Below are 26,950 nucleotides of genomic sequence, written 5' to 3'. Positions count from 1 at the left end.
TATTTGTTTTTCTTCTCTGCTTGGCGTTGCTAGGACTTCCAAAACTATGTTGAATACTAGTGGTGAGAGTGGACATCCTTGTCTTGTTCCTGATCTTAGAGGAAATGCTTTCAGTTTTTCACCACTGAGAATGATGTTTGCTGTGGGTTTGTCATATATGGCCTTTATTATATTGAGGTAGGTTCCCTCTGTGCCCACTTTCTGGAGAGTTTTTATCATAAATTGGTGTTGAATTTTGTCAAAAGCTTTTTCTGCATCTATTGAAATGATCATATGGTTTTTATTCTTTAATTTGTTAATGTGGTGTATCACATTGATTGATTTGCATATATTGAAGAATCCTTTCATCCCTGGAATAAATCCCACTTGATCGTGGTGTATGATCCTTTTAATGTGTTGTTGGATTATGTTTGCTAGTATTTTGTTGAGGATTTTTGAATCTATGTTCGTCAGCGATATTGGTCTGTAATTTTCCTTTTTTTGTAGTATCTTTGTCTGGTTTTGGTATCAGGATGATGGTGACCTCATAGAATGAGTTTGGGAGTGTTCCTTCCTCTGCAATTTTTTGGAAGAGTTTGAGAAGGATAGGTGTTAGCTCTTCTCTAAATGTTTGATAGAATTCACCTGTGAAGCCATCTGGTCCTGGAGTTCTGTTTATTGGAAGATATTTATTCAGTTTCAATTTCATTACTTGTTATTGGTCTGTCCATATTTTCTATTTCTTCCAGGTTCAGTCTTGGAAGGTTATATCTTTCGAAGAATTTGTCCATTTCTTCCACGTTGTCCATTTTATTGGCATAGATTTGCTTGTAGTAGTCTCTTAGGATGCTTTGTATTTCTGCGGTGTCTATTGTAACTTCTCCTTTTTCATTTCTCATTTCATTGATTTGAGTCCTCTCCCTCTTTTTCTTGATGAGTCTGGCTAAAAGTTTATCAATTTTGTTTATCTTCTCAAATAACCAGCTTTTCATTTTATTGATCTTTGCTATTGTTTTATTTGTTTTTATTTCATTTATTTCCGCTCTGATCTTTGGAGAGAGAGAGAAAGGACTCGAGAAAATATTTGAAGAGATTATATTTGAAAACTCCCCTAACATGGCAAAGGAAATAGCCACCCTAGTACAGAAAGCACAGCGAGTCCCAGGCAGGATAAACCCAAGGAGAAACATGCCGAGACTCATAGTAATCAAACTGACAAAAATTAAAGACAAAGAAAAATTATTGAAAGCAACAAGGGAAAAATGATAAATAACATACAAGGGAACTCCCACAAGGTTAACAGCTGATTTCTCAGCAGAAACTCTACAAGCTAGAAGGGAGTGGCATGATATATTTAAAGTGATGAAAGGGAAGAACTTACAACCATTACTCTACCTGGCAAGGATCTCATTCAGATTCGATGGAGAAATCAAAAACTTTACAGACAAGCAAAAGCTAAGAGAATTCAGCACCACCAAACCAGCTCTACAACAAATGCTAAAGGAACTTCTCTAAGTGGGAAACACAAGAGAAGAAAAGGACCTACAAAAACAAACCCATAACAATTAAGAAAATGCTAATAGGAACATACATATTGATACTTACCTTAAATGTAAATGTATTAAATGCTCCCACCAAAAGACACAGGCTCGCTGAATGGGTACAAAAACAAGACCCATATATATGCTGTCTACAAGAGACCCACTTCAGACCTAGGGACACATACAGACTGAAAGTGAGGGGATGGAAAAAGATATTCCATGCAAATGGAAATCAAAAGAAAGCTTGAGTAGCAATACTCATATCAGATAAAATAGACTTTAAAATAAAGAATGTTAAAGAGACAAGGAAGGACACTACATAATGATCAAGGGATTAATCCAAGAAGAAGATATGACAATTGTAAATATATATGCACCCAATGTAGGAGCGCCTCAATACATAAGGCAAATGCTAACATCTATAAAAGAGGAAATCGACAGTAACACAATAATAGTGGGGGACTTTAACACCTCACTTACACCAATGGACAGATCATCCAGACAGAAAATTAATAAGGAAACACAAGCTTTAAATGACACAATAGACCAGATAGGTTTAATTGATATTTTTAGGACATTCCATCTGATAACAGCAGACTTTCTTCTCAAGTGCACATGGAACATTCTGCAGGATAGATCACATCCTGGGTCACAAATCAAGTGTCGGTAAATGTAAGAAAACTGAAATCATATCAAGCATCTTTTCCGACCACAACGCTATGAGATTAGAAATAAATTACAGGGAAAAAAGCGTAAAAAGCACAAATTCTTGGCAGCTAAACAATACGTTACTAAATAACCAAGAGATCACTGAAGAAATCAAAGAGGAAATCAAAAAATACCTAGAGACAAATGACAATGAAAACACAATGATCCAAAACCTATGGGATGCAGCAAAAGCAGTTCTAAGGGGGAAGTTTATAGCAATACAGTTGTACCTCAAGAAACAAGAAAAATCTCAAATAAACAATCTAACTTTACACCTAAAGGAAGTAGAGAAAGAAGAACAAACAAAACCCAAAGTTAGTAGAAGGAAAGAAACCACATATCTGGCTTTTTGATGTTGGTTCTTATTTGTTTCAGATGACTGTATATCCCTCTCTAGGACCCCCATACTCTAGCGGGGTACTCTCCACTGAGCCTTTATCTACCGACAGGTTGACATCACCACATAGCATGCAACCTAATCGCCTGGAACTGCATGTCTACTTGTCATTGCATTCTGTCTCTAAAGTAATGCATCATTGCTGAATTCTGCCTTTATTTCTTTTTTCTTTTAAAGATTTTTGTTTTGATATGGTCCGTTTTTTAAAGTCTTTATTGAATTTGTTACAGTATTGCTTCTTTTTATGTTTTGTTTTTTTGGCTGCAAGGCATGTGGGATCTTAGCTCCCCAACCAGGGATCGAACCCACACCCCCTGCATTGGAAGGCCAAGTCTTAACCACTGGGCCGCCAGGGAAGTCCCTGCCTTTATTTCTTTATGCTTAAGGGGACAATGTATGATGCTCAGATTAATTAATAACAACTTGCACTCTTTGTTGCTGGTTATAGTCTAAAATTTTAAGGCTTCTCTGGATCTAACAGGTACTTTGAGTAGGGCTTATGGACATTTGTAATCATCCTAGTTCCCTTAGTTAACTCAGCAAAGTGGAACACAGTCTCCAGTGTGTCTTATTGCCTTTATGCATCAGTCAATAGCAGCACCTCATAGACCATTTCATGTTTTATTCAGTTGGTGATCTATCTGGTTGAGTAGAGTTAAATCAAAAGACCAATTTATTCATGACATGGTTCCAAATATTGAAAGGTTTGTTTTTTCTGTAGGCACATGAGAATCAAAGGATTGGCTTTTATGACTCTTGCTCCTATATATCATGCTTCCTAGAAATTACTGCCTGGAACAGTACTCCCTGCCCTTTGAAATGGAAAACCTTGAAAACATTCCATAGTACAATCTTGCCATTAGTCAAGGCAAGACTCAGTATATTTCTACAGTTAGAGAAGTAATGAGAATTATGGAAATTATAATACTTACAGTATTTTTATTAAGTGGTATCTATGATAGAATATAGTGAATATTTTGCAGGGTTTTTGCATATGCATGTAAATAGGTTTAATGAAAGTGGAGCACATTTGCTAAATCAGTACTACTCTATGGCATGTGTGTACAAATCAGTCATTTCCAAATGCATGTAACTTGATCCCTTAACTGATATTAAGATGATTATTCTATTTGTTACTCTACAATTTAATGTCTTATTTGAAACAAGAGTGATTTTTAACCTTTGAGCTACAAAATTTTAAATCCGGTTGGCGTCCTACAGTATGGAATTTAATTTACTTTAGCTAAATTAATACGTCCAATTTGAAAGACAACTCAATGTTTTTTGCTCAGCACAGCTGTATTAAATTTCCAACAGAGAAGGAACTTCCCACTGTGTTTAAACTTTGAATGTATTTACAGAGGATTAAAAATACCAGCACTTTACAGTCACATGCTGGAGAAAATTGCCTTTGAAATAATTCATGAAGTAGGAAAAATGGAATTTTAGTAATGTAGAATATAAACCAGTTTTGGTTAAGATTTAAGTATTTGTACAATATTAAGGGATATTTAGTGTGTAAATATGTTTAATAGTATATTTTGTGTTTAAATAGACTTACTAAAATCTTCACTTCGGGCTTTCCTGGTGGTGCAGTGGTTGAGAGTCCACCTGCCGATGCAGGGGACATGGGTTCGTGCCCTGGTCCGGGAAGATCCCACGTGCTGCGGAGCGGCTGGGCCCATGAGCCATGGCTGCTGAGCCTGCGCGTCCGGAGCCTGTGCTCCGCAACAGGAGAGGCCGCAACAGTGAGAGGCCAGCGTACCGAAAAAAAAAAAAAATCTTCACTTCTCTGCTCTGGTTAGGGAAATGCTTACCTCTTATGCTTGGCCTTTTCATCGTAGTTCTAAAATAGTCACAATAGAGAATTATAGAGTAAGCAAATCAGATAGTAGATTGGAAAAATGGAATCATTCATTGAGATGACTATAGGCAAAGTTTCTTAAAATAAATCTAAAATACACATATAAAACATATATTACCACCATCTGTTGTGCTTATTGACATTAAAAGAGAGAGTAAATCTCTTGGAATGTAAAAGTTTTGTATAGTGCTGTCTCTTTCAGAGTTATCTATCAAGTGTTCCTCCAGCAACAGAAAAAATCAGAGGACCCCAGCTCACCCTGAACACTCAAACCCATATGACATGTCAAGATGCGTAATGTCAGAAACCCTAGAGCTCTTCTGGTTGCTGTTTTGCTATCACAGATTTACAGCATCATTACAATTTCTTTATAAATCAGTCCTCCTGAACTAACAGATTGGTTTATTTTTTTACTTCCTCTGTAAACTACAATTGACTTAGTTTTCCCTAGGCATCCATCTTCCTGAGAGGTAACCGTGACTGGTTACCGAAGACCTAGGTAATAGGTATTCTAAATTGGATTATGACACTAAGGGGCAGCCTTGCAAGTCCAGCATTGTCTTTAGCAAGTATTTTCTAAATCTTAGGCTATGAAGCATCAACCTAATGAAGCCAGTTTATAGTTATTCCTTACCCCACCCATGTAAGACTTTAGGCTCTTAAACTTACTTCCCAGTGGTACAAGGAAAGTAGAGCATAGGGGAGCTCTAGAGAAATAGTGCCCATTTCTGGCTAGGAAATGATGGAAGGGGGAGGAAAAGGAGGGAGAGAGGGAAAGAAGGAAGCAGTCGCCAATTTCTCAGCTTGTGGCTACAGATATAGGAAGGACGTACTTTTGATAAATAAGGGTAACATTAATGGCTGAGATGGAGGCGGTTGCTTTTACTGTCCACTGAGAGAGCTAGGGAAAGCTCACTTCTCCCTTCACTTCACTCTCCCACCAACCCTGAACAAGACTTGAGGAAGTTGGCCTATAATGGGATCTGACAGAAGGAAGACCTACAGTTTTTGTTTCCTGAACCAACCCCAGTTCCCATATGGCACAGGCATTGGGTTGAGAACTGGCTGGCCTGATGAGGGGCTCACTGTAGCTGTTGAGCCAGCAGATGTGATGGGGCGATCAGTTGCAATCAGTAACCTGCTGCCAGTGGAGAGCAAGTTGAGGTCCAATTGTTCTGATCAAGTTAAAAGAGACCAGATCACTCATTGAACCAATCATGAATTTCAGCCATACTGTTAGCAAGGCTAACCACACCGATGTTTACAACGAATCTTGTTACAGAGGCCAGAGGAATAGAGAGCATCACACTTGAGGACCTTTTTCATGTCAGGAAGATCCTTAAAACCCTTCTGTCCATATTCCCTGATACCACCTTAGGGAGAGAAGCAGGGAAGGCCTTAGGGAGGCTCTCTGAAAAATTAAATATTTTACTCTAAATCTGATAACCTGCATTTTAAAAGATGCTCCTCAATATTATTTCATCAGAATAAGTTTAAACTATTATAGATTGGATATTTAATATTTATTCTCCACTGATGAGTTGGTGGTTGAGGGTAGTATCTGGATGACAAAATAAATGAATTTCATTTAATTTATTTTACTTTGTAAGAGAGGAGAGAAAGTGATCCCTTCAGCTTCCCTCTTTGGCCAGGGAAACCCCATCTCTTCCCTACCATGTCAGTGGAGAAAGAAAGGAAACACTACAGTGTCCTTTTGTTTCTAACATACTCTCTGAATCTGAATTTATGTGCAAAGTCTACTCATCTTGAGATCAAAGAACTTGCTCTAAGCTCCATGTTTAAAATAAACATTAGTCTTCAATCAGTAGAGTCTACTGAGTGCAAGGAACTGTGCTTGGAGCTATAAGTAGTAAGTGCTCAATACAAACTCTCATCATCATAGCGAATCTGTCCTCTCTTTATGTTCCCTGACCATAGTCTCTCACAGTCTAAACCAATTCTTCACCATTGTTGTGAGTTCTATCCACATCTTTTAATCTATCAGCTGCTTTCTGGTTTCACTTGTGCCCTCACAGCTTGTACTTATGATTAATTGTGCTAATGAGGAAGGTGCTAACTTTTGTATCCTATGTTAATACCCTCCAGCAAGGCACCACTAGGAATATCTATAGTCAACAAAGTTAAATTTATTTTTGCAGCCAAGGAGACTAAACCATGAAGAACAGTGGGACATTCCAATAAGAAGGAGTTGGGGAATGTTCTCGGGTTTGGGTTTATGCTAATCAATTTTAAGGAGGTTCCAAGGAAGTGAATGTCTGTTTTGGAGTACATGTTGCAGAAAGTGAGAGCAGTTTTTTCCAGGTGACAGAAGGAACTGAGCAGGGCTAGAATAGTCACTGGGCACTCAAGTGATCACTCAAGTCAGCAGAGAAGGGGGAATTATTGGTCATTTTTGTGGTTGCCCAGGGACTTTGTTTTTTTTGTTGCTGTTTAAATTTCTGTTGCAGCATGATCAGAGTAGTCTTGCTTTTATCACTGTCACCGAGAAAATCCTTGTCGGATGTTGATGTTTTGTGAGATTATGTTCAGCAAGAATCTACTATAGCCTATCTGATAGCAACAAGGGCGACTACCAGTTGTCAGTGCTCAGGCCTCTTATTTTCTTTCTCACATAGAAACTTCACTCTGAACCACCGGGTCGGCCTTGCCAGTTACCAAGCTTTTGCTGTCAAGAGTTGATCTGAAGAAAATTATGATCATTTGCTTTGAAAATCCACTACAAATTAATGTTTTCTAATCCCAAGTGCTCCTTCACTGCTCCTCAACAATAAAAAAATATACTTCTTGTTGAATTTCTATTATAATGACCATAGAAGCCATTTCAAACTCTTCATGCACTCCTCAAGGGCATAATTTAATCACAGCATCTCTTACTCTTGATAAATGACTATATCTACAAAATAGCTGAAAGACTGAGTCCACATAATTAGAAAATCCACTTTCTAATCACCTCCCCTCCTCACTACCTCTAAGAGCCTCTGTGAATGTCAGCCCTTCCCCTCCTTGCAGAGAAGGAGTCCCACTTTCCTGTCAAAGCTACTAGTATTTCTGATTCCATGAACTCTAACCACCTCTATGATATTGTCCAGTTAGTCTCTTCCTCTCTGTCTACCATCTTTCATCTTTTTATCTTCATGTACTCAGTGATGACTTCCCCTTATTTACATATATTCTAATATTTTTCCAAATTAGGAATAAGCTAACCTATTCCTCCTTGAGCTCTCATTTCTTAACACACTCATTTACTGTTATTGCCTTCGTTTATTTTCTCTTTTTATCTCGAAAAATGAAAAAAATAATAAAATTACAGAGACAACACCGTGATTTTACCACCAAGAATTAACAACTATTCATGTTCTTTATGTTAAAAGTTGTTTAATAACCAAATTACTACTGGAATTGCCACTTTGTTGTCTTGTAGACAGAATTGCCCTTGTTAAAAGTCAGTATGTCATATAAAAACAACCAAGTTATTTTCTGTAATTTCTGTTTCTCTTTTAAATTAATTTGATCTCCAAGTCAGCATTTTCTGAAATTCTGTTGTTCTCACTTTTGTTTTTATCTTCCCAAGACCAGTTCATTAAGTCCTAATGAATTTTTCCTTCTCACAGATTTCACAGTGGCATTATTTTTTCTTTGCCATTGTCACCATCAAAGCCCAAACCTTATCATTTCATGCAGAAGGTATTTCAATATTTTTCTCATTGGCCTCCAGAGTCTCCTATTTCCAACTCATCTTTTATACTTCCATTTATCTTCTGGAATACCTCAATGAAAGTGTCCATTAGTTGTTTTTTAAAAATCAAATATACATAAAATGTGCCCATATTCTTTCACTTGACCATCAAAGTTCTCGAAAATAGAATTCCTTCCTGCTACTCTGGTGCAAGAGTCCTTTGATCCAGCTATACTCAAATATTTACCATTCTGTGATGACACATTGTTCTTCCTGAACTTATTTCTGTTACCATGTTATTTACCTTGCATAGAATTCATTCTTCATCATTCCTCTATTAAAATCTACCCATCCTTCAGGCTAGTTGGCCTCCTCCACTTTGATGTTCCTGATCACTCCAGATCTTGTTAATATATGACTTTGTGCCATTTTATGGGTCCTGTCATATACTGTCACATAGAAACAATTCTATTTCTTTCTGATCTAAATGTTGGAGGAGACTGATTTTTGTGGTAAAAATTACCTTAAAGTCTTCATTCTCCCAGGTTTTCCAGTTAACACTCACAATTCCTTGGCTCAAAATAATGGCTTTCATTTTCTCATCTAAACTTGCCATTGATATCACACTCACTCAAGTGACTCAATATTTTGGATATTTTGGTTCCTAATTATGTAAAAAATGAGGTATATATGATTTTGCTTCTTGCACAACTAGAAAAAATCATTGTTTCAACCATTTAGAATTTTGTCTCAAAACATTTTTGATGTTGGAAGATAATACAAGAGAGTCAGGGAATCTTCAATTGTAGAGTGGATCCCATCTCTCTCAATGTATGGATGGTGCTAAGGACCAATAAATTAAAAATGTCTTCTTGCTGGTCAGTCATCATAAGTTAGCAGCCAACATTGGAAACTTTGCAGAACTGTCTCTCTAGCATAGCCTAGAGCTCGTATAGCTACAATAAAAATAAAAGCAGTGCATGTTTAAATATCTAAGCAATACATTCATCAAGAAAGCTTGGTAAGTCCCTTCTAAGAAAGGTACTGCTTAGCCACAAATCTCTGCTAAGTGGTGATCTTCTTTGATGTTGATATTTCATTTTGTATTTGAATGTACAGTCCCAAGAATATGAGTTCCCATACAGCGTTAGATCCTCAACACAAAGAATGGTTGCTATTTCTGCTGGCCGTATCCCAGCTCCTTTAGTAATTTTCTCCACAGAACCATAATGAATAATAAAGTGTGTTCTCTGTGCTACTTGGCTCCTACATATCTCCAGCCACCTATCTTCTGTTCCAACCCCCCCCAAAAAAACCAAAAAAACCCCCAAAAAACCCTACATACATTTAAAAATATCTTATGGTAGGGCTTCCCTGGTGGTGCAGTAGTTGAGAGTCTGCCTGCCGATGCAGGGGACACGGGTTCGTGCCCCGGTCCGGGAAGATCCCGCATGCCGCGGAGTGGCTGGGCCCGTGAGCCATGGCCGCTGAGCCTGCGCGTCTGGAGCCTGTGCTCCGCAGCGGGAGAGGCCACAACAATGAGAGGCCAGCGTACCGCAAAAAAAAAAAAAAAAAAATCTTATGGTAGATTTTATTTAGAATTCCATACCAGGATGTTAACATTTTTATTATTTGTCAGTAATATGCGTCATTGCCAAAATTGGCCTTTCTCCTAAAACTAGTCAGAAAATCACTTTCCCTTTGTAAATTAATTTGACATCACTCTAAATATTACTTATCACTTGAGATAAAATTATTCAAACATTGTGGATTTGTATTGTTGCAGTTATCCTCATTTTGAGTACCTTAGTATTCAAAAAGAAAACAGTGTACTCTCTCTGACAAGTCAGTGTATAAAATGGGAAGCTATTTACCATGAGTCAGGTAGTTTGAGTCACCTATGTGTGCAGAAAATAGATAATACTCAGTAGTTCAAAGATTGGAGCCACCTGTCAAGGTCAGCATTGAAAGAGAAGCATTAGGATCACTAGGTCTTCACAGAATAGAGTGAAGTGTGGAGAAAGAAATTAGCGCTATTTCCCTAAATAGCATTTAGGAACAGTAGAGAACTTACAGGGCCAGAAACTATGAAAAACATCTTGGGGTAACCCTTGCAGAGATAGAAAGCTTCCAGTTCATAGGATAATAATATTAGAAAAGGTTTCAAAAGAAACAGATTCCTAAATAAGCATTGCTCATTTGTCATCTAAGGTGTGGTACCCTACCCAATTACTTATCTTTTGTTCCGTTACCAATAATAATTTTAACTCTGTTTTATTAAGTTGACTGATGAGAGGGTGAAACTCATGGCAAACATTTATAATACATTCTCTTGCTAAAGTTAAGCAAATCTCTGACTCCCAAGGACAAATTAGGACCCAAATCAGTCCAGTTAGTCAGATTTTCTTTATACTCATAGCTGTTTGACAGAGAACAGATTGTAATGTATGTGTTTGTGGGAATGAGTTCATCTTTACGTTGTGGATGGCATAAGCCTTGTCTCCTGGGAATCTGACACTACTGCATTTGTTGGCGTGGGGGAAACACACACAGCAGGGTAAGCAAACTTTCTTGTGGATGCCTTCATTTTCAACTATGATACCATGCCAATTCAGTTCAACCACTAGTCTTAGAGATTGGCAGGAAACCACGTTCCTTTGCATAGGTTCATTCATAGTTTCTAATTATCTAAGCTTCAAAAGGCAGTGTTACTCACATAAGAGATATGGAAGGTAGAATAATGGAAATCACTCAATCAAAACAGCAAAAAGAAAAACAAATTTAAAAATGAGAATAGCTTAAGAAATCTCTGGGGTAACATCAAGCTACTAACATTTGCATTATAGGGGTCCCAGAAGTAGAATAGAGAGAAAAGGGGGTAGGAAATGTATCTGATGGAAGTATGGCTGAAAACATATCAATCCTGAAGGAGGAAACAGATACCCAATACAAGAAGCACAGAGTCTCGAACAAGATGAACCCATAGAGACCCACACCAAGTCATATCATAATTAATATAGCAAAAGTTAAAGAGAGAATTCTAAAGGCAGCAAGAGACCAACAAAAAGTCACATACAAGGGAACCCCTCCCTAAGGCTATCAGCTGAATTTTCAGCAGAAATGTTGCAGGCCAGAAGGGAGTGGCATGATATATTTAAAGTGCTGAAAGAAAAACCCTACATCTTAGGATCCTCAACTGAGCGAGGTTATCTTTCAGAATTGAAGGAGAGATAAAGAGCTTCTCCGAAAAGCAAAAACTAAGAGTTCATCAATTCTAAACCGACCTTACAGGAAGTGTTAAAGGATCTTCCTTAAGTGAAAAAGAAAAGGCTACAACAAGAAATAAGAAATTATAAGAAGGGAAAAATCCCACTGGTAAATGCAAATATATAGTAAAGGCTGTGAATCAATCACTTAAATAAGCTAGTATGAAGGTTAAAAGACAGAAATTATAAAATCAACTATAACTACAATAAAGAGTTAAGGGATAGACATGAAGATGTAAAATATGACATCAAAAACACAGAATGTTGGGAGGGGGAGTAAAAAATGTAGGCCTTTTAGAATTTGTTTGAACTTAAATGATTATCAGCTTGAAACAAGGAGATATAGTTATAGGTCAACATATATGAAGTACGTGGTAACCACAAGTCAAAAACTTGAGGTTTTTTTTCCCCTTCCTTAAGCAAAGTAAACCATCAACAAAATGAAAAGACAACCTACTGAATGGGAGAAGATATTTGCAAATATCTTCTGATATGTCTGTTAAGGGATTAATATCCAAAATATATAAATAGTTCATACAACTGAATATCAAAAAAATCAAAGAAGACAATTAAAAATGGGCAGAAGACCTGAGTAGACATTTTTCCAAAGAGGACCTTCAGATGGCCAACAGGCATGTGAAAAGATGCTCAACATCACTAAGCATCAAGGTAATGCTAATCAAAACCACAATGAGAACCTCACACCTGTCAGGATGACTGACCTCAGAAAGATAAGAAATAATGTTGGCAATGATGCGGAGAAAAGGGAACCCTAGTTCACTGTTGGTGGGAATGTAAATTGGTGCAGCCACTATGGGAAACCATATGGAGGTTCCTCAAAAAATTAAAAATAGGACTACCACATGACCCAGCAATTTCACCCTTGGGTATATATCCAAAGCAAATTAAAACACTAATTCAAAAAGATACATGCACCCCTATGTTCATAGCAGTACTATTCACAATAGTCAAGACATGGAAACAACCTAAATGTCCATCAAGAGGTGAATGGATAAAGAAGACGTGGTACATGTGTACAATGGAATACTACTCAGCCATAAAAGAGAATGAAATAATGCCATTTGTAGCAACATGGGTGGACCTAGAGATGATCATACTAAATGAAGTAAGTCAGACAGAAAGACAAATAATGTATGTTTTCACTTATATGTGGAATCTAAAAAATAAAACAAACAAATGACTATGACAAAACAGAAACAAACTCAGAGGTGCAAAGAGCAGACTAGTGGTTACTAGTGGGGAGAGGTGGTAGGAGGAGCAAGAATAGGGTAAGTGGACTAAAAGGTACAAACTGCGGTATAAAATAAATAAGATACAAGGATGTAATGTATAGCACAAGGAAAATAACCAATATATTATAATTTTAAGTGGAATGTAATCTCTAAAAATATCGAATCACTATTATGTATACCTGAAACTAATATATCATTGTAAATCAACTATGTTTCAGTTAAAAAAAGGCAGTGTTACTTTAATATGTTTTTACCAACCCAAGTTCATATTGGTAATTTTCCAATTTAACTTTACAGATGTTCTCAGTCCTTAACCTAGATACAAAATACAGAATATTAACACAACTTCAAATTTCTAAGGCAATTTCATTAACTCTACACCAGAAACATTAAAGAATTAATACCTACATAGGAACTAGAAATCTGACACTCTCTCTTTCAGAATTATTAATAGCCCAAGGCTTATATACCCATGGATGAATAAATATTCAATTGAAATAGCACTAAGCACCACTGTTATTGTAACCCAGGGTCATTATGCGGACATACATTGTGAACGTGTTTATTGTCTTGGTTTCAATGACTTGCCATACACATCTATCCCAAAAGGGTCCCTTCCAAGATTGTCCTCAAATTAACATGATTGAAATTCTTGAAAATGCTGAAAATTACAAAATCAATAATCATTTATTCAGTTGATCAATAAATGTGGGTGTTTTGTGACAAGAATGGGTCATGGGGCAGTGTGGATTGGGAGAGGGAGAAAAAAAGCTTATAATCAGCAAATAAAACATGTAAGTTCAAGGTTTTAGTTACTTTAATGGATATAGTCATAATTTGTTTTCTCCTCTCAAACATTTTGTGCTTCATTACGTAAATGGAAATTAATACAATTATATAAGAGAATACCAATCTCATCCTTCCTAACCTGGGTCAGATGCACAAGTTCTCAATCCCTTAGATGGTAATGCTCTGAAGGTTTTTTCAGGTTTAAAAAATCCAGAAACTGGTAGAGAAAGTGAAAATGATTTAGATTAGATGAATCTTTTATTGCCTCTGTGGGAGGGAAACACAAATGACTCAACTATTTTAATAAGATTTAAAATTCATTTAAAGAATCTTCATGATTCATCCACATTTATTTTTTCTATCACAAAACCCCTTATAATACTGTTCCCCAAAGAAGAGACAGAAATGATAATGAGGATACCAGCATATAAATATAATGACTGGGAAGATTATTTTTAAAAAAGTTAACCAAGGCATAGATTTCAGACAGTAAATACTAGTCTTGGATTGTTATATATATTTTCATAAAGATTTTCATTTTATGGCAATCGCATATGTTGCTTAGCTGGAATTAAATTCATTTCTCAACTTTCAAGATGGTAAGTTACCTCTAAAATAACCCACAGCCTCTTAAAAATAGAACCATTGTAAAATATTTTTAAAGTTGAGAGTGAAAGTATTTTTTTCTCTAGTTCAGTAAGTTGATGAAAACTATACTCTTTTTTTCCATTTGTTTTCTTTTTCTTTTTTTTTTGGTTATGTTATTGGACCAGAAACACTGATTCATTAGCCATTGATGATTGTAGTGCCTGCAAAGTGCCTCACTTAAACAGTTTGTCTCAATATATTTATTTACAAGTGGGAAATATGATATGTAAGTGAGATGCTCTGTCACTGTTGCTTATGAGAGATCTTGACGGACAAGGTCAGTTCCTCCTGAATGCAAAAATCCAACAGTGGAAACTCCTGTTCAGGGACACTTCTTGTTTACCCAGCATCATCTTTGCTCTTTCAAAACACACTGCTGAAAATGACTGACCCCCACACACTCCTCAAAATTTCCGTTTTAACTACACAAACAGACAAAAATGGTGAGGAGTTTTTGACAGAGAAAACACTGGAAATTATTATACTTCCAGCAAACTTACAAGATAACTATAGTTGTGAGTAGACTGGACTTTTTTATAATTCTATTTTTCCTACTTATGCAGTACCTTTACTATCAGTTTGGACATTTCTCAAAAGAAATTTTCCCAAATGTGTCATAGCAACAGTGAGTGTGTAAATAAGCAGGAAAGAAGAGAATTGGTATCTTTTGCCCAGGCTGGACCTGTATCTCCCACCTCTTCAAGTTCTTTTAATATCCATCAAAACAAAAAATTACAAAGGAGCACAGCAAAACTGGCATTTGGAAATGTCTGTCCAATGAAATATGGACCAGAAATGCCAGGTTATATTGGTTTTGTCTACATTCTTCCTCCAGTTATTCTGTCTTGCTCTTCTGACCCATTCTTATCTTCTGCCTACTATGTCTCACACCTGTAATCAGGCTCCTTTTGAAATCCTCCTGTCCCTTCGCCGCCTCTTCTCAATTTTATTATTTCTCATATTCTGCCCAGTTCCTAACCCAGATTCTTGCTCCTCATCTCTTTGCCTGGACAACACAGAGATGAGTGATTGCGCTCTAGTTGTTGTTCTGTTTTCAATTTTCTAGTTCAAAGAATTCACAATTCTGATCCAACCCCTGAGACAGGGAGCCTGCTTGGAGTCTTGTGGTCTGAGGACCAGCAGCTTTGACATCTCTTGGGAGATTTTTAGGGATGCAGAATCTCCGTCCTCACTGCAGACCTACTGAATCAGAATCTGTTTATCTGCATTTTAAGAAAATCCCCATGGTAATTTTGTATGTACATTAAAGCATGGGAAGCACTGGGCTAGATCACTGGTCCCAAACTAATTTTTAACAGCAAATGCTTCTCAGTAAAATAAGCGCTTGGCACATTTACCCCAAAATACTGTAGTCTCCCCCTTATTTGCAGTTTCACTTTCTGCACTTTCAATTACCTGTGGTCAACGTCTGTCAGAAAATATTAAATGGAAAATTCCAGAAATAAACAATTCATAAAGTTTATTTTTTTATTGGGGTATAGTTGTTTTATAACATTGTGTTAGTTTCTACTGTACAGTGAAATGGATTTCCCTGTGCTATACAGCAGGTTCTTATTAGTTATCTATTTTATAAATATTAGTGTATATATGTCAATCCCAATCTCCCAATTCATCCCACCACCTCCACCCCCCACCCCCCGCTTTCCCCCCTTGGTGTCTATACGTTTGTTCTCTACATCTGTGTCTCTATTTCTGCCTTGCAAACCGGTTCATCTGTACCATTTTTCTAGATTCCACATAAAGTTTAAATTGTGTGACACTCTGAGTAGTTTGATGAAATCTTTTACCATCCTGCTCCATCCCCCTCAGGATGTGAATCATCCGTTTGTCTAGAGAATCCTGCCTGTTAGTCATTTAATAGCCTTCTCAGTTACCAGATTGACTGTCCCGGGATCACAGTGCTTGTGTTCAGGTCACCCTTATTTTCCTTAATAATGGCCCCAAAGCACAAGAGAAGTGATGCTGGTAATTCAGATATATCAAAGAGTAGCCATGAAGTACTTCCTTTAAGTGAAAAGGTGAAAGTTCTCGACTTAATAAGGAAAGAAGAAAAATCGTGTGCTGAAGTTGCTAAGATCTAGGTATATCTTCTATCCATGAAATTGTGAAGAAGGAAAAAGAAATTTGTGCTGGTTCTGCTGCCACACCTCAAACTGCAAAAGTTAGGGCCATAGTGCGTGATAAGTAATTAGTTAAGATGGAAAAGACATTAGATTTGTACAATAAGATACTTCGAGAGAGACAACATTCACATAACTTTTATTACAGTGTATTGTTAAAATTGTTCTATTATTAGTTATTGTTGTTATCTCTTACTGTGCCTAATTTATATATTAGACTTTGTCATAGGTATGTATTATGTTTAGGAAAAAAAACAATATATATATATATAGGATTCAGTACTATCCACGGTTTCAGGCATCCACTGGAGGTCTTGGAATGTGTCTCCCGAGGATAAGGGGGGACTACTGTGTGACTATAGCTGACTGTCATGGTGAGAGTTTTGACTGAGGCACCAGGATACAATAGATATCCAAAGTGTGGTTGCTGTACTAAATTCGAATCTTCAAAAAAAAGTTGTTAATTTTTCAAATCTTAAAATCCTTTAGGAGTTGAGCAGATTTTGAAGAATGGATTTGTGAGGAGATTTCTTTGAAGGAAGCTGTTACCTTTCTGTGGTCTCACCCATTACCCCATACCAATCCCAAGGTGGGGATGGCTGGATTCCACCTCAAGCTTAAAGAGAAGTGTTTTAAGGGAGCAAAGACTCTCATATATGCTCCTTGAGGTTGTCAAGTGACAGTGGACTGGAATATCACTACTGACTAGGAAGCCGTGGAGGCAGGTCAGGCAGGAAAGTGAGCTCTTTCTTTGGTGGCAAAGCAAAGGAAAAGTGAGTATATTGGAATCTGCCTGCACTCTAAGAGTTTGACAAGGGGAAAGAATGTGTGAGTGTTTTCCACAGTTTACAAGCAAGAGAGAGCTGGAGCCATCCTGACTCTTGCCTAAGAAACCCAACTGGGAGAGTAAGGGGACTACCACATGTGGATTCTGAGAGTCCGGCAGAAACATCTGTTGATTACTCAAAGCTTGCTTTATCAGACTCACTGCAGTAAGAGAGAACACCTGCAGATCAAGCAAAGCTAACTTGATTAGACTCATTTTAGAATTTGACAGTCTTAGTTGTGTCTCAGAACAGGAGAAGTCAGGAGAGAATATTTATAGGTGTTTAGAGTCTGGGATGGTGATTTTAAGGCTGATCTTGTGAAGTGGGGAACTGTTTAAGTTTGGGCACAGTTTATGGTATAAAGGCTTTGGATTATCTTAGTTGATTTAGTCTTATATTCTAGAAGAAACCATTTTCTGGAGCAAGTTGGTATGTTATTTTTGCTTATTCTCAGTATGTGGTCCTTTATGACCACATTGTCAAGGGCTGGGAGTAGGTGGGAACAGGAAGTTACTGATAATATATATGGGATTCCTTCTGGGGTGATGTAAATGTTCTGAAATTAGATTGTGGTGATGATTGGATGACTGTGAATGTAGTAAAAACCACCGAATTATACACTTTAACAGGGTGAATTTTATATGTGAATTGTATTTCAATAAAGCTGTTGCTGTATATATATTTGACAGATTAAATGTGAGGAATGTGTCTATGTCTTTAAATATCTGTAAGGTAGAGACTATTGAGTCACTGGTCATTTCTGAAAATTAACACCTCTCTTTTGTTTAAAAAAAGAAAACATAGTAGCTTTAATTTCAACTATGCGTTTTTGCGCTTTACTAGGGGTTAACCAGTGAACCTCTGTGAGGGAATAAAAGATTTCTGTGAAAGACATTGAAATTCCACTGAAACTCTTCCTTTGGGAGATCTTTAAATAATTTAGAAAATCAAAGTCTAGTTTTCAAGGTGACTAGATCTCAGAGTTTTTATACACGACACATCTTTTTCAGTAACAAAACTTCCCAGATATGGGAACAAAATCCCTCAGATTTTTTTGTATTATACTCTCTACAAAGCATTAGTTATTTTCAACAGTAACTATTGTCTTGTTCTTTATAAAAACCCACTTAATATTAAAGTGACCGATTATATGTGTGTGCGTGTCTTTAAATGCCTGCGAGGTAGCAACTACTGACAGTCATTGGTCATCCCTGAAAAGGTCAGCAAATTAATCATTTTGTAAAAGAAAAAGTTGATATCTCTAATTTCAGCTACTTTTTTGGTGCTTTGCAAGGAGCTAGCCAGTGAATCTCCATGGAGAACAAAGGATATTTTGCTTATACCCCATTCCAATAAACAAGGTTGTGAAGATTCTATTATTTAAGATGGTAAAATCACATGTCTGAGTACATTTAAGCCACCATACGTTGCAATATGTCGAAAGCAAAGGAACTAGTAAAGTCACAGCTGTGGACAAACTTCAGGTTTTCCTCAGGACGCAGTGTGACACTTGAACATCTGGCAGACAAACCAAGTGTGAAAGTCATATATCAATCATTAGCAAACCTCATTGTTTTCCATTTTTAGATAGAACACTATTACTGGAAGGTCTAATACTTTCCTCCAGCACACCATAGGGTCACCTGGAATACCTCCAAAAGATATGTTCTGAACTTTGGTGACAAGGGACCCAAAGCAAGCCTAGGTAAGAGGAAGAGAAATTAAGGAGGCCAACGCCATGAGCCTGCCAGATCCCTGGTGCCAGGCCTCTACCTTTACCCAGTTTTCATATTCCCAAGAACTGCCTTGATCAATGTCTACTGTGCATCTCACTATAGAGCCCTGGCTCTGAACAGTTAGTGGACCCCGTTTCCATACAAGGAATCTCATCAACGTCCAAGGCTGGCTGATGCGTCTATACTGCAACATTGGTTTTCCTCAGCAGAACTTCAACAACTCCTAACAGACTAAACATGATCACATGAAATGAAAACAAAGAGCACAACCAAGAGAACTTCTCTGAAGGTTTCACAGTTGTGCATTTTACACATTGTAAATTAATCCCGCAAGTGATTAAAATCGGGGATTGATCTCTGTGGAGTGCCTAATTCAATGCCACCAGCACGAGGGTGCTTACTAAGTGGTTACTCGGTTTTGACAGTTTAACACTAATGAGAACCAAAAAGTAAACAGTGAGATGTTACTGGACTACTTTTACAATGCCAGTCAGCAATGTTTAATGCATTCGCTAAGAAAATGAACTATGCATCCCAGGGCTCCTTACACATTTATGCCAACTTGCACACCTTGAGATCACTCTGTTATTCTATTATCCTGGTCATTCAGCTTTTCATAATGGAGTGAGTTTCCAGAGGAAATATTTAACTACCTTATTCCACTTCACAAGTGATATTTTGCCTCTTCAAGAAATGCATATATGTTTGTGTGTGTGTGTGTGTGTGTGTGTGTGTATCCCTAAACTGATACACTGTAGTGCAGAATTTCTTGACCTCAGTGGATTATTGACATCTAGTGCCAGATAATTCTTTGTTTTTGGGAGGGAGGTCTATTCTGTGCACTGTAGGATGTTTCCCTGATAACAGTATATCTGGCCTCTACCCTCTAGATGCCACTTACACACACCCTCCCAAGTTGTGACAGCCAAAATACCAAATGTCCCCAGGGAAGTAAAATTGCCCTCAGTTGAGAACTACTGATACAGAGCTGTAGAGCTGTAGAGCATGCCCACACAACTAATCACCAAAACAAAGAAAAAAATGAATGCTGCATAAATTAGCAATAATAATTATTACTTATTTTTGCTATATAAGTACTTCCTTGACAGATTTGAAATTTACCCTGGTTGTGAGTATATTTCGGAGTTGACTTGCAAGGCTATATGGAGCACTTTGTCAGTTATTCACTGGTGATTGGCTTCTTCTCTTTCCCCTCTTCACTTCCAAGGTCTTTATAACGGGACTGATTGGTTGCACCGTGTACTTGACACAGAACAATTGCCAAGGGAACAGAACCTCCTAGAGCAGTGAGTCTCAAACTTTAACGTGCATAAATATCACCTGGAAAATCTTGTTAAAAGGCAGGTTTTGATTCTCAATGTTTGCGATGAGGTCCAAGATTCTTCATTTCTAACAAGTCCCAAGTGATGGTCCCAGAACCACATTGACAGTTGCAGGGTCTGAGCATGCTAGCAGTAGAACTGGGCATGCCTTTATAATCATTGATATGCCACCGAGAAAGCAGTTTTCTTTGTTGTTTTTGAAAGAGAAATTCCTCACTTGCTTCCATTCTATGCATCAAAGAAAATGCAGTGATACAGAGAGGGCTGAAAGGGACAGTGATTCCCACTCTTGGCTGCACATTAAAATCTCCTGGGGACTTCTAAAATTCCCAGTGTCCAGACCACTTCCCAGAGCAATTAAAACAGAATCTCAGGGGGTGGGACCCAGACATCTATTTATTTTAAAGCCCTGAAGGTGATTCTAATGAGCACTCAAGTTTGAGGATCACTGTGCAGTTCCTTGCTACACAAATCATGGTTCAGGGATCAGCTGCAGAGGCATCACCTGTTTCTCAGAAGTGAAAAATATCAAGCCGCAGTCCAGACCCACTGAATCAAAATCTGCATTTTAGGAAGATCCCAAGTGATTCCTACGTACAGTATAGCATAAAAGAGCATTGTTAGACTCTTAAAATGAGTTTTTAAGTCTCTAGTCTAGATGACTTTCACTTTAGAAAGTTCTTGCAGAAGAACACCTTAGCCATGTTTAACATGTCATGGGAATGAGAGAGATGTCAGAACACTAGTTCCTAAAGGGAAATGGTAGAATTTGGCTTCTAACGATAAGTAACTTTGGTTTCTATGTATGAATCATCTCCAGAATAGATTATCAGGCCTATGGTTTGTGAACACAAGAACAAGAAAAAGCATCAGTGGTCACCAGGAACCTTTAGACTTTATTAAGAAAAAAGTCACACCACCAAACTGACTTCATTCCTTTTGTTCACAAGAGTCCAAAAAACTAGGTTAGGAAAATGTAGCCACAGATCTCTATGGTTTTAAGTTGCAGCTAAATCTTTTCCAAGGCCAATCCAGAAAATTTAGAAAAATGTAGCATAAGAGAAAATATATTTTCTGTTGAATCACTATTTCCAAGAAGTATTAACAGGTAAATAGGCAGCCACAGTGTGTGTGTGTGGGGGGGGGGGGGCGGGGGAGAGAAAGAGAGAAAGAGAATTGGTTAAAGACAAAGGGCATGTGTGAGTTTTTTATATGCAGACCACTAGAGCTTAGGGCATAACTAATAGTTTGGATGATAACTTTTAGCATTTACATTCAAAAGATCTATTGTATGATAAGGAAGAATTACCTTCAAATTCATGTGCAAAACCCCCAACCAAACCAACCAACCGACAAAATAAACAAACCCCCAGTTCAGTTGCCTAAGAGCTCAATATAAATCAAGCATAATTTGGCAACTGAGAAGCTCTTAGACTGCTGTAATAGTAATATAGAAGATAAATTAGGTAAACTTTGTTGAGTCTGTCCTGGCATTAGAATTAGGATAGTGATTCGCTAGCAAACCATTGAAAGGAGTTTTATTTCTATTGCCCAAAATGTGTTTCTTTTTTTTTCTCAGTGTACAGGAGTTCATAGTTTATATATTTCTGCCATTATTGAGTCAAAAGACATCATTACATATAATTTGATGTCCATAAAAATATAATTAAAATATTATTAAAATATTGTGCAGATTTTTTTCAGAAAAGGCACGATACAGATCCTGAAATGTGAGCCTAAGTGTATATTTTCTTACTCACCTTGAACTCAATACCTTATTCATGCTTAAAAATATATGTAAAAAATATTCATTTCCTTATTTTCTGGTGAGTGAAAGAAAACTGTTACTCTCATTAGAAAAAATAATTCCATTTACAGAAGAAAATAACCATTAAACCAAGGAAATCAATTGTATTTTAGAAACGATATGAAGTTGGAGGAAATGATTCAGCAGATGATAACACCATGAAACCCTGGACATCCTATTATGGGAACGAGCAAACAGCTATAGCTGCCACTCTTAACTATGTAAATTTGTGAGGAATTGTTGCATATCTATTTTTGATGGTAGATAAATGTGTTTTTATTATTTTGTTGAGCTGGTTTCCTAATTTCCTAACCACAGGGTGATGATCACCAATGAGTAGTAGATGATATATACAAAAATGGAAACAACAGAAATCAGATACGAAAAGGATGCAGGATAGGAAAATTGGAGGGTGAGAGTCCTAAACTAATAATAATATTATTATTAAAAATAATAGCTTTATTTGTTTTGAGCAACTATTATTTGCAGACACAAAGCTGAGTGCTGCTTTCCTTTTGTATTTCGATAAGCATGATTTTAAATGTTGCCTATACTATTGCCCAAAAGCAAGTATTCTGTGTCTACAAGAGTATAAATTATCCTGGATGCTTTTACAGACAAAAAGAAGTCCAAAGCCTTCTTTTAGAACCTGTATTACAGACAGGTCTTTCTAATGTGGATAAAATGAAAAGAAAATAACCAACTACCCAGTGAAATGTCTAAAAGTTAAATTTGCAAATCATTTTTATAAATGATTATAAGAACTGATTATAAAATTTACATTTGATTAAAATTAACTATAAATCACAGGGCTTGGGAGAAATTATCTGTATATATGTACCTGATGAAGAACAGAAAAAGACATTCCCATCCATGTGACTTTGTTGTGTTCACTAATGTGCAGCGTGAGGCAGCCTAGTAAGGTACAAGGATCACTGAACTAAAAGTCAATATTCCTTGCTCTCTACTGGATGTTTGAATTTGGGGAAGTTATTTTTCCTCTTTGAACCTTAGTTTAGTCATTCATAAAATAAAAGAGTTCAAATAAATGATGTTTGAGGTCTCTTTTAGCTCCAAATGCTACAACTTAATAACTAAATGTATTTTTATTCTATGCATTGCATTCAGATGTTACACATTTATTTTGAAACATTAATTTATTTATTATAGAATTTTGGCCTACCCCAAGATGAGGGGAATTTTTTTGACTTTTTTTTCTTTTAAAAATTTTTTTATTTTATATTGGAGTATAGTTGATTAACAATGTTGTGATAGTTTCAGGTGTACAGCAAAGTGATTCACTTATACATATACGTGTGTCTATTCTTTTTCAAATTATTTTCCCCTTGAGGCTATTACAGAGTATTGAGCAGAGTTCCCTGTGCTATACAGTAGGTCCTTGTTGGTTAGCTATTTTAAATATAGCGGTGTGTACATGTCAAACCCAAACTCTCAATTTATCCCTCCCCCCCATCCCCCCTGGTAACCATAAATTCATTCTCTAAGTCTGTGAGTCTGTTTCTGTTTTGTAAATAAGTTCATTTTTATCATTTTTTTAAAAATTAGATTCCACATATGATATCATGATATTTGTCTTTCTCTGACTTATTTCACTTAGTATAATAATCTTTAGGTCCATCCATGTTGCTGCAAATGGCATTATTTCATTCTTTTTAATGGCTGAGTAATATTCCATTGTATATATGTACCACATCTTCTTTATCCATTCATCTGTCAGTGGACACTTAGGTTGCTTCCACACCTTGGCTATTGTAAACAGCGCTGCAAAGAACATTGGGGTGCATGTATCCTTTCGAACCATGCTTTTTCTGCCCAGGAGTGGGATTGCTGGATCATATGGTAGCTCTAATTTTAGTTTCTTAAGGAACCTCCATACTGTTTTCCATAGTGGCTGTACCAATTTACATTTCCACCAACAGTGTAGGAGGGTTCCCTTTTCTCCACACCCTCTCCAGCATTTATTGTTTGTAGACTTTTTGGATGATGGCCATTCTGACTGGTATGAGGAGATGTTTCATTGTAGCTTTGATTTGCATTTCTCTAATAATTAGCGATGTCGAGCATCTTTTCATGTGCCTCTTGGCCATCTGTATGTCTTCTTTGGTGGAGTAGAAGAAGGGGAATTTAATTAATCAATACTTTAAATTATTAACTTAATGATTAATAAAGGGAATGGATTCAGTGCTTTTAGACTTGCTTTTCATGCAGTCCTGAAACTAGCAACAATAGATACTCCTGAAACAGATGGGAAGGGTCTACCTCTCTCATGATTTCCCTCCCTCTCTCTCTCTCTCTCTCTCCCTCTCTAACACACACACACACACACACACACACACCTCTACCCTTATTCTCATCATCATCTTGATTATTTTCAGCAACCAGAAACCAGTCTCAGCATATATACCAGTCACGACCTCATATTACTTTCTATTTGTATGCCATTATGCTGCCCAGGAGTCAAAACAATGAAACAGGTCAGCAAGAATGTACTAAGTGCCTCCTGTGAGCCCAACCTGTTTCAGATGATATGAAAGATAAATATTTCAACAATACTTCCTCTTCAGGAGATTATATATAACCTATGAGTTCTACAGATCTGAGCCCAAGGCTCTCCTTTATCTGTGACCCCACTACAACTCTTTTTAAGCATCTCATGAACACAAGGGTGTCGATGTCTCTAAGGACTATGGTAGACCTTGTTCACAAGGATTAAGTAATGTTCTTAGTTCCATATGCCTCCTGCAGAGGCATCCAGTCACCATAAGCACCTTGTAGCCACATTGTATTTGATTACTGGCTTGAGATAGGCGGGCAGATCAATATCTTATCACCTGAAGCTGAAAACTGAACAGACTTAGCTTTCACCAGATGCAACAGTAGCTCGTGATTCAGCGTTCTAAATCAAAGGTCTATCACTCCTTGGAACATGTTCATACGTAATAAAATCACCAGTTAGTGGTGTGTTTTCATTGATAAATGGAATAATACTCCTGCCTGACCTGGCAAGAGTATAGGTAGAAATGACTATTAGAATTCAGTAACTGGATTATTGGAGGTGGAGTGAGAGTAACAGAGTGATTCTGTATTTTGGGAACAAACTTAAAGGCATGGTTTTTCCAATTTCCCTGGTAGACGATTTTTATATAAGCCGATGAGGAAATTAGTGGATCACTCACATAACATGTCCATCTAACCTTAAATGAAATAGATTTCTTCCATCAGCATAGTAGAAAATGACAATTGTGGTTAATGAATTGTGAGTCCACTTTGGAAATATTAATTTCACCTACCTTCCAGCCACTAATTTAAATGTTTATCAATTAGTTATTATGTACCTTTAATTTTAGTCAGTGTGATTTACTCCACATATTCAAATTCAAAACAACCAATAAGTATTATTTGAGAATTATTTTAGTAATGTTTTAGGAAAAGTAATGGTTATTCTAGACATAATATATCACTTATAATTTTGGTTTTTCAATTTATAATTGCATCTGGACAGGCACATAAAATATCTGACAGTAAAAATGAAACTTGTTAATGCAGTGTCATCAGTAATTTTTGTGAAAATAGCATTAGAGAGCAACGAAACTAGACAGTAAGGTATTTTGCACTGTCACTTAATCCATTGAAACTGGATTTTGTTTCTATAACCTTGAGGAAATCTAAAAACTTAAGCATTCATCAAATAATGCCTTCACTGCAGCCTTATTAAAGTCTCGTATATCAAAATATATGACAATCAAGATTATGAGTACCATTTTTGGTCATATTTTCAGGATTTTCCTAATTTTACTTAATTCATGCAAACATTCGTGCACCATTAGAGATAAGTCCACTATCCTACATGCTTCTATTAAACATTCCTTACCATAATGTTATCACTTAAAAAGATGTTATTCAACCCCAAATATTTTAACAACATAACTAGCTCTATTTTTGTTTCCTTAATAAGTTCTTTTTTCAAAAGAACTTTCTTTTATGTCCCTTAAATCACAAGCCATATAGCTCACAAAAAATCCAAACCTCAAGAAACAGTGATGTGGAAAGATGAATTTAACGGCAAGTCATCCAAAACCTGCAGCACTGGATCAATGTACAGGGGATGATATCACTTGACTGCCTTCCAATTTCCTTTTCATCATGACAGGAGCTTGGTAGTTCTCTGCTAAAGTGTGCTGAGCCATGTTGGCAAATATTATCATTGATGTTTCCATCTGGTTTATTGTGTAACATAAAGTTTCTTTCAAACTAAAAGCAAGACCCTCTTGGCTGCAGCTCTGGAATTAATGTTTTTCATCACAGAAGTATGTGGTCTGGCTTACGCTTCACACATTTACCAAAACTCTGTTACTTCTCAGGCTTGTGTAGGGCAAGGTTCATCATTTGGTTCATAGAATCTAAAGAGCTGGAAAGACCAAATGATCATTTGGTTCAATATTTCATCCCAAGCAGAAATCTATTATACAGTGAGAGCAGGAGGAAGATATAGGGGGAAGATATTTATTGCTGTTGTTGCTGTTGCATGAATTGAGTACCTGTAAGAGATGTTATATGGGGTGCTAGATGTGTGAGACAGATCCAGTTTCAAATCCCAGCTCTAGAATTTACTATCTCCATGATTTGTGTTGATTTTGTAGCTTTTCTAAGAAAAGACTCAGTCTAAACATAGTAACTCCTTCCTTTCAGGGTTATGAGGGATTAGCTGAGAATGAGTGTAACAGCACTGGGTACAGTTATTGGCCATGGTTATTGTTCAATAATTATTATCTGTGATGATAAGTATGGTGATGGTGGTGCTGAAGACTGGTGTTGATTGTGTATTCAAGGAGCTTTAGAAACTTTCTTCATTCCTGAAATACTATGGCAGGTTGCCGTTAGCAGGTAAGAAAAGGGTGTTGTCAAGTAAAAGTATAAGGAGCCTCTGTCTCGT

This window comes from Mesoplodon densirostris, chromosome X (genome assembly GCF_025265405.1).
Source record: "Mesoplodon densirostris isolate mMesDen1 chromosome X, mMesDen1 primary haplotype, whole genome shotgun sequence".
Lineage (NCBI taxonomy): Eukaryota > Metazoa > Chordata > Mammalia > Artiodactyla > Ziphiidae > Mesoplodon > Mesoplodon densirostris.
This window is presented reverse-complemented; position numbering follows the sequence as displayed.